At 41.4% G+C, this 9,108-nt stretch overlaps 1 long non-coding RNA gene across 1 annotated transcript; it reads left to right on the forward strand.

Moving 5' to 3' along the window:
- Positions 1-927: 927 nt before the first annotated feature.
- LOC125441316 lies at positions 928-8,121 on the forward strand. Its single transcript, XR_007245819.1, has 3 exons — positions 928-1,086; positions 6,393-6,486; positions 7,950-8,121. It is a non-coding gene; the product is annotated as an uncharacterized LOC125441316 (long non-coding RNA).
- The last annotated feature ends 987 nt before the right edge of the window (positions 8,122-9,108 follow it).

Raw genomic sequence — 9,108 nt, forward strand, 5'->3', positions numbered from 1 at the left:
AATGAGGCACGTTTGGTAATAGGTAGAAGACAATATCCTGGAGGGGGAAAAAAGGAAATGTAATTGGAACACATCACTACATGGGTGGTAATACACGCAAAGACACAGGCTTCAGACATGAGTTCTAAGAGCCATCATTCTGCTGTCTTTGAAAAGCATTCAGACGACCAGTCTTGAGAAAGGGGATATGAATGAGGCCATCTCAAGGGGTAGAATACTTGGAAAGCTGCAAATCCACAATACGTGGATTAAGAATATGCACATTTGATATTCGTAATTTTGTACTGTTTTTATTATGCTTTTATTATGTATTTCTATGTAAAGCCGCCTTGAGTCCTCCGGGAGATTGGGCGGGGTACGTATAAATGTAAATAAATACATTTAATTTAATTGCTCCAAACTTCGCCCCCGTTTCTCTCCACTTCCTTCAGATGACGTCCTTTCCTCTTGCTTGGTGAGCAAAGCGTGGAAAGAACATCATCTGACAACCATCCTGGGCTCCCATCTACTTTAGCAACGCTTGTTTACTTTGCCATGACAATAAAAAAAAACCCCGTGAGAATTCAGCTTTTTAGGATGCTGGGGGAAGAGTCATTGAAGAAAGTGCTTTTGTTTCATTGCGAGCTAGAGTATATTTCCTTAACGCACACACACACAATGTGTTCAGATCTGTTTACTGGAAATCACTTTCAGGGTGTGTTTCCGTTGCCTTCTTTGTGGCTCGTGTTTCTACACACGCACCCTCTAGCCTTCTCACAGCACCCCTCGCCCGCCTTATAGCAAACACGCGCACGAGGCAAGAGCGCCGTTTGCAACGGGAAGGAGGAAGGGACCACATCCGCTCCCCGAGCTGCGACGGCTAGACCGTCCGATCCGCTTCGTGGCGCATGCGCCCTTTCTTCTACGAGGCGGCCGATCCCGTCACATCCCGTCATGCCTTGCGAGAGCAGTAGAGCGGTCCTCACGGGAAAGTTCTAGAGCGGCTGGCAGGAGGAAGGCCGAGGCCGATGATGTCGGAAAAGAAGCAGCCCGTAGATTTGGGGCTTCTGGAAGAGGACGACGAGTTCGAGGAGTTCCCCGCCGAAGGTGGCTGCGGGGGGCGGCGAAGGAGAGAGTAATGGGCGGGGGGGGGGATGCTGGGCGGGAGAAGGTGGGATTTTGGGGGATCTGCAGCAGGCCTTGCTCAGCCTCTTTTCCTGTCATCTTCAGGATGTCTTAGGTTGCTTGCTTTCTCTCGTTCTTTCTGTTACGTGTGAATGTATCCCTTGCTCCCAGGTGCTCAGGATAGTGTGCACGGTTCTCCACTCCTCCATTGCATTCTCCCAGCAACCCTGTGAGGCAGGTTGGTATGAGAGAGAGAGAGAGAGTAACTGACTGGCCCACGGTCACCCAGCAAGCTTCAATGGTCAGTGGAGATTTGACCTCCCCCCCCCCCCGGGTCCCTTAATTACGACATCACATTAGTTCATGGACTTAGAAGTTGATAAAGTTCTGGGGAGCCTTGAAATTTAAAACATCCCTTGCTGGGTCAGGCCAGTGGTCCATCTAGTCTGGCATTCTGATTCAGATTAGCCAGTTACCTTGACATGCTTCAAAATCAGAGCCCTCAGAGCGAACCCTATGTGAGCTTGTAGGTGGATACATGTCAGGTGATATTTGGGCTCTTGAGGTTTGGGTGGAATGCATACATGCAGGTTGATCTAGTGATATAATTTGAGCAGAAATGGGTTAAAAATAACAGCAGCTTGCTGTTTTACATTTTAGTACATATATTTGATAGGTCAGGTCTTCCAACTGTTTTAATGTCAATATAAAAGAATGATGATGGATGTGGATGAAAACATCCAGTAGCTCTTGAATAATGTTGCATTAACAGATATTCAAAGAAGAAGCTTTGCTGATTTCAGTAATAGTTGTTTTCAAAAAATTACAGCACAGATATTTCATGGACAAAAGACCCTCAATGTTTGAATGACTCTGTATGACATTTTTTAGAGACTGAAATGTATTATTCTATTTCACAGTAAATTTGTTGTGAACATTAACTTACTGGGCACAGTGAGGATTAAAAAACACTGAAATATTTGTTATCATAAACTGTATAATAATCTTTCCTTTCATAAGAAAAACAATATGATACACAAGAAAAAAGTTTAATTTCTCCAAGAAAGACTTACCGTTCACTGACAGATTTCAGCTTTTGCATCTCAGTAGTCCTATTCAAAATCGACTTGTCAGTGTAATAGATGTTTGAAAAACTGTTTATTAGTATTTGTTTTTAAAACTTCATTACCTTATGTTCGCCATTCATATTCTAATTTCTTTGTGCTATAAGTAAAACTGAGTCATATCACATTTGTTTAATGGATCTGAATTGTATTCGCTAAGAATGAGTTGTCCAATGTGTTAGGCATGACATTCTTAAGTTGATGCTTATGATTTGTTTCAGGATTCTTGGAAATCAAGTCTTTCTAGTTTTATTATTTCTGGGATTAATGAAATTTTTGTAAAGTTATTTTATATGCAGTCCTAAGAAATTGACTTGTTAGTCATTTCCCTATTACATAAACTTAAACTTTATGTATCTGACAATTCTTTTTACTTTCTTGTCAGTGGCAAGTTAATATGAAATCATACTGACAAAGGAAAGAAACATATTCTACAAATAATTTTTTATTAAGGCAGTGTGCATTTCGCAAGTGAACTTATACTGATACACTCAACTGTGTAAAATCAATTTGTTCTTGTTTTGTTAAGCATTCTGTTATGTTACAGCATTATAATACTTTTTTGAAACACTATTAATCACTCAGTTGTAATTTTGAAATTTGTTATTTTTCCATTTTGGAGCATAGACAAAATATGTCCTGGTTCTGAAGTGCCAGCCTTACCAAAAAAAATGTACACTCATATTTTTTGTCATTTTGTGTTGTGCTTATGCACAAAAATATTTACATGTTTCCAAATCCCAAATAACGTTATAGAATATTTCATGTTATAATAAAGTAATATAGCTAAATATCAGTGTACAAGAAACATCCTTTAGCTATATGAATAGCATAATTACTTTTTTATGACTATTGTTGTGAGTTGTCTTTGCTTTCACTACAATGAAGCAAGTTCAATTAGTAAACAGACCTAATTGAATTGATACTAATTTATTAAATATATTTATCACATGCTTCCCCTCAAATGGAGAAAGTGTTTTCCATTATTTATCTTACCATTCCCCTGAGCTTCTGTGATCAATCTCAACACAACTATTTTGGTCTTTGCATTTCAAAATTAATTTATAATTTTGTTGGAAGTGGGTATGTCTTTTGCTCTAAATTTGAACATTTATTTACAAAGGAGTCCAATTTAATCAACAGGATTGATTTCATTTTTGGTAATGGAGCATTTTAAGTTTTTACTGTGTTTAGTATTTCAACAGAAGTTATTGAATGAGAACATAAGAGTATTGTGATCTGAAATGAATTAATGCATTGCAGGCAGGGCACATTTCATCATGTGAGCAGTGACTTTTCTGTTTGCACTAAGATGATGGTAATAGCAGTTGCAAGGAACTTGGCAAACAGCCCAAGTGAAGCCATAGTTTGGATGCCAAGATGTTTACTTTTAAGTGGCTGTGCAGGATATCCCACTGGTTATCTAGGTGCCAGTATAAAATTTCTAGGCACTAAGTGCCTGGGATTTTCTCCAGCATTAGCTATGATCAGCATTCAGCATTAGCTATAAGTTTATTTGTAACAAGGGGAGTTGCATAAAGTCAGTGTATCAGTCTTCCAGTCAGGAGCTTCCTGCCAGCCATGTAGGTAGTACACCATCCCTTCTACAAATTTACTCCATTTATCCAAGGTTGAATGTCTCTTGCCATTATTATTTTGGTTAAAACCAGGATTTCTCCTCTAGCTTAAGGGCATTTAAAGGCTACCTGGTTAGCCTTGATAACAGCTAACAAACACGCAATGAAGGATAGACTGAGGGTGGGGAATGAAAGGTTACTCTGAGGAGGAGAACGACTTAGAGGGTTTGTGATCTTCCAAGGATGGCTCTTGACTACTGTATGAGAAAGGTGTCTCTAATGTATTTGCCTTATTGTAGACTAGCACTGGGGAAACTTACATTGAGATCACCACATTATGTCAGACTGTCCAATCATACAGAGTTGTTGGGTGTTGCTGACCTAAATTCTCTGAAAGTTGGGCAGGACAGAATTGTGATAGAACATTACCCCTATTCAGAGTTTTTGCAGTGACCTCTATGATAAACTGACATATGTGAGCCCAGAAATATCTCCAGGTTGTGCCTTTGAGAAACATTCCTAGAAGTGGAAACTTGTCTTGGCTAGTAACAAAACAATAGTATGGCACTTTTTATTAAAACAAAATAATCTCAAGGCCAAGCCTGAACTCTCGTTCAGCCTGAATTTTCAGTACAAATGTTGAAGGATTAATTCAAGGCAGGATAAAAATGTCCCAAAGTCTAGTTTAACTAAGGGTTAAAGAGGAGTATAAGAGGTAAAGATAATTATTTATTAAATTTGTAGACCACCCTCCCCCCATCAAGACAGGCTCAGTGCAGTTCATATCATATAATAAAACAATTATACATATACAAATATATAGTAAAACGACTGCACAGATTGCAATTGCAAATCTAATCTTATGGCACCTTCCCTTATAATAAACCAGTGAGGGGGAGAGCTAGCTTTAAAAACCTATAACACAGTAAGGAAAAAGAACAAAAGGAAAAAAAGGGGGAGGGGAGGGGAAGCCAGCCAAGATGAACCCTGTTGCTGCCCTAAACCATTAGATGTTAATTTTGTACCCAGCACCATCTAATACAGTCTGCAGCACCTTCTGTATTTTAATATAGTTAGGAACATCATACATTGGGGAACTTAACTCTTTGTGCCCCTAAATATCTTTTCTCCCTGTCTTTCCCCTGTTTTCATATGTTTGTTCTAGTATCTAGCTCGAAGAAGAGTTCTGAGGAATGTAGGAATTTATTCTGTACTTTGTACTGTCTGGGTTAGTACTAACAAAAGGTGTGACACTATCGCTTCTTTAGGATTTTTTTTTTCTAACGTTGAGTCATTTATAATTTTTGTCATAGTACAGTGAATCAAATTAATCACTGTGAATCACTTTCCTGGTCTCTTGACATAAGAAGGTGACCCAGATTTTTTGAAAAGGTTTGTTTTTACTTCTATATTATAGACTGGACTCAGTCAGAATAATGTTTCTGTCGCAGAATTAATCTGGTATCTTTGGGTCTGGGGGGGGGAGGTGTTGGGGTGGACTGTGGCTCAATGGCAGTTAAAAGGACCAGGCAGTAGGTTATGTGTAAGACCCCAGCCTAAGACCCTGCAGAGCCACTGCTAGTCTGCATAGACAGTTGGTTGGGATGGGTTTTCCAGGCAGTATAGCTGTATAATATGTCTACTGCATAGACAGTATTTGACCTTGATAGATTGGCAGTCTGGATTCAGTATAAGACAGCTTTGTGTGTGTGACCAGTAAGACAAAATTGGAAAAAATGTCCCACTTTAAACTGCTTTCTTGTTGCTGGGTCTTTTGCCTGTTGAATCTCACAGGTTGTACCAATAATATCAGAGCCTCCAGGGGTACATTTAGTCATAGGCCCACAGTTAATTGTTTGATCCTCCTGTTGTTTTGCAGTAATATGTTCAACTTTTCATGACTTCACATTTAAGTTTTAAAGTGGCTTCTTGTCGCAACAGAATCTCAGAACGAGGAGGACAGAATAGAGACGGACCGCTCTCAGCTCCTTGCTAACCATCCAGAGCTCTAATCCATTTACTTTCTGTATTTGGATTCCACCTGGTTTTGCTGCTCTGTCATGCTTTTCCTAATTTCCTCACCCCGTCTTGATATCTGCTGTGGTTGATATGAGTTCACCTTGCTTGTTCTTTCCACCTTGAACAGAGTTGTTAGCCTTGCACTTCTGGGATACCTGTTGCCACAAATTATTAGCCAACTCTTTTGAAGAGGCTCAGTCTCCGAAGGGCTTTTGCCATTTGACTCTAGATGTGCATTTGCAGACCACGTCACTTGGCTCTAGTCCAGACCTGACTGTTAAAATACCTATGTTGATAGAGAGGAAACTCTCCTTCACCAGAAACGTGTAGGGATACTATGGAAGGGACAAATGGATATATGCAGCTTAATCCTGAAACACTTGTCTCTATTGTGTTAATGACTGAGCTAAACTGTGGTGGCTCTTAAAGAAGCTTTGCATTAGACTGCACCCTGCTGCAAATTTGATTCTTACGTTTCAAAGGAATGAAGCCTCTTTCTGAAACGTTTTACCCGTTTTTTTTGACAGTGTGGTGCATGAAATGAACTTGTCCTGCTTCTTGTTTTCAGACTGGGCTGGTTTAGATGAAGATGAAGATGCACACGTATGGGAGGACAACTGGGACGATGACAACGTGGAGGACGATTTCTCCAATCAATTAAGGTCAGTTGAAAACATTCAGTACAATCAAACAAGTAAAACAAAAATGATACAGGCTAGAATCCCTAAAGAGCCAGAGTTACCAAGGCTCCCCTGCTCAGCATGGAACAGTGTCTGCCTTTAGAAGACATAAGTTGTAAATGCCACTTTGTGTTATTTAATAATGCTGTGCATATGGTGTAATGTTAGCCAATGTGGACTGCACTTGAGGCACTAGCATTTCCTAGTGGGTTAAAATGACTACCGCTAGCTGGATTTGAAGTAAATCTTGCCGTTGGTTAATGTAAATCTGAAAAGCTGTTTCAGGTCAGGTTCACCTCAATAGCTAGAATTTCAGAAAGCACTACAGGCAAGGCAGGAGGAAGGGGAGACAGTACTTGAGGACTAAGATGAATTTCAGTTGCTTCATGTTGCAAAGCAACTCACCGTCTGTGTTTCCATGTGCAAATTAAGGTCCAAAACTCCTTTGTCACTGCACATGGTTATTTCTGTTATTTTGGCCGTGTGATGGGATATGTCTCATCTTGCCTTCTTGCCTTGAAAGATAAATAGGAAGGCATAGAGGCATAGAGGAAGGCATAGAGCCCCATACGCAGTTCAGAAACTACTTCTCAGATTTGTGATGCCTGTCCTGGAATCTGAGTCCAAGGAAAAATTGGGTGCTGGAAGCAGCACAAATGTGGCAAGGAAAACAAAAATGTGGCAAGGAAGAAAGAAGCTCAAGAGAGCCGTCTGCAGCATTTCACATCTAAACTGGGTGTATGTTGATATATCAACTGTTGTATTAATGTGAAGAGTAGGGCGTTGAAAAGGCCATGGTAGATCAAGAGCCCTTTCCGCACGGAGGCGGAAGGGCTTGGGTCGGCGTAATGAACGCTGACCCAACGACGCACCGGCTGGGATGACGGCGCCGCGGAGCGCCGTCACCCAGCCGACCCGCCTCTTCCTCGTCCCTCTCCCACTCACCTCGTCGCCGTCGTCGCCCTGCTGGCCTCCGTAGACCCGCCCACGCTGCCCTCCGACCTCCAGGGGTCGGAGGACAGTGAGGGAGGGCCTTCGGAGGCCAGCAGGGTGACGACGGCGACGAGGTGAGTGGGAGAGGGACGGGGACAACAGCGCATTCCCAGCGGTGCCGTTCGCACCGTGCCGCCGGGAATGCGCTGTGTTCCAAAAACCTCCCTCCAGGAGGGAGGTTTTTGGAGGCGGCCTGAGGCCGCCCTGGGGGAGGGGAGCCAGGTCGGTGCTGCTGCGATTTGGCAGCGCCACCTGTCCGAACGGCTCCCTGGGGACGGCGTTTTTGCCGTCCCCAGGGCATAGTTATTGGCCCGTGCGGAAAGGGCCATAGTATGAAATCCTATTGAAATGTGTATTTTTCATTTATATTCTTTGTTTAAAATAATTTTACATACATCCAGTATTTTGCATTGTAGTTTAATAATATATTTTTGGCTGGCTTGTCTTCATAGAGCTGAATTAGAAAAACACGGCTACAAGATGGAAACTTCATAGCGTCCACTGAATGTCCCCTGAGGCTGGACTGTAAACTTAACTCAGTATGGAATGCAAGATGGAAGATCAGACACTGGACTGTCTATTGTTACCTAAACTTTGTTTTGTATAAATAAAAAATGGAATCGACACATGGTATTGTTTGTATGTCATTTACATTCCCCTCTGAATTGCTGGTGTGACCCAAATTAATTTTTGTAGCTATGCTAAGTGAAATATGGGTGTACTGAAATGTTGATTTCCTTCATATTACTGACTGTAACTACCTTTAGTTGTGTGTTCCTTGCTTTATATTTAAACTAGGGGGAAAAAACTTGGCAATGCTTCCTCTTCACTACTGCTTAAGAAGCCTTAAGCTGAATTACAGCAGTGAGCGTAATACTTCAGAAAAAGAGACTTATTTCAGAGGCCACCCACGGAAGAGAGTTTAGAAGTAGAAGCTTTGTTGTCCAGCTTCCAAGCTTCAGCTCAGCTGTGCAGCTGCAAAGAAAACTTGTTTCCGATGTCCAGAGATTTGCCTGTTCTAGACTCGTTGAAGCCATACCGTCAAACTCCCCAGTCTTGACTTCTTGCACCAGCTACCCTGGAAATGAAGTGTCAAGCTGCAATGTTAATGTTGAATGAATATAGTTTGCAGTATTTGTTTTTCCATTAGTGTCAAGGACAGCAAAAACATCTTGCTCTGTTTTACACATCAGGAAAACTTCAGAGCAAGGAAATACATTGGAGTAACCTACTATTAATACTAGAATCACTTTCTTTAACCTTGTTTAATTAAATAACCTTGACTGTGGTTAGGGTAATAATAGGGTAAATATGGTAGTGGACTGTTGCCAGCTTCTAGGGAGACACTCGGATGGCTTTGTTGAGTCAACCAACTGGTGGTGAGCCCTGGCTAGGTTATATGCAGAACATCATGACTCCTCCGCCTTGAGCCTGAAAAACAAATGTCCACTGCACTTATTCCACCAAATTAGATAGTTCAGCTTTAAACCTTTTTGCAGTTTTTCCTAGCTTGGTGATAAGAAAGCAAATGGCAATATGAATGGGTTAGTTTAAAAAGTGACAGTGTTGGTCTGCAAGAGAGCATCTAGGTATGAGTCCAGCAGCACCTTA

Source organism: Sphaerodactylus townsendi, linkage group LG11 (assembly GCF_021028975.2).
Source record: "Sphaerodactylus townsendi isolate TG3544 linkage group LG11, MPM_Stown_v2.3, whole genome shotgun sequence".
In the NCBI taxonomy this organism is placed as follows: domain Eukaryota; kingdom Metazoa; phylum Chordata; class Lepidosauria; order Squamata; family Sphaerodactylidae; genus Sphaerodactylus; species Sphaerodactylus townsendi.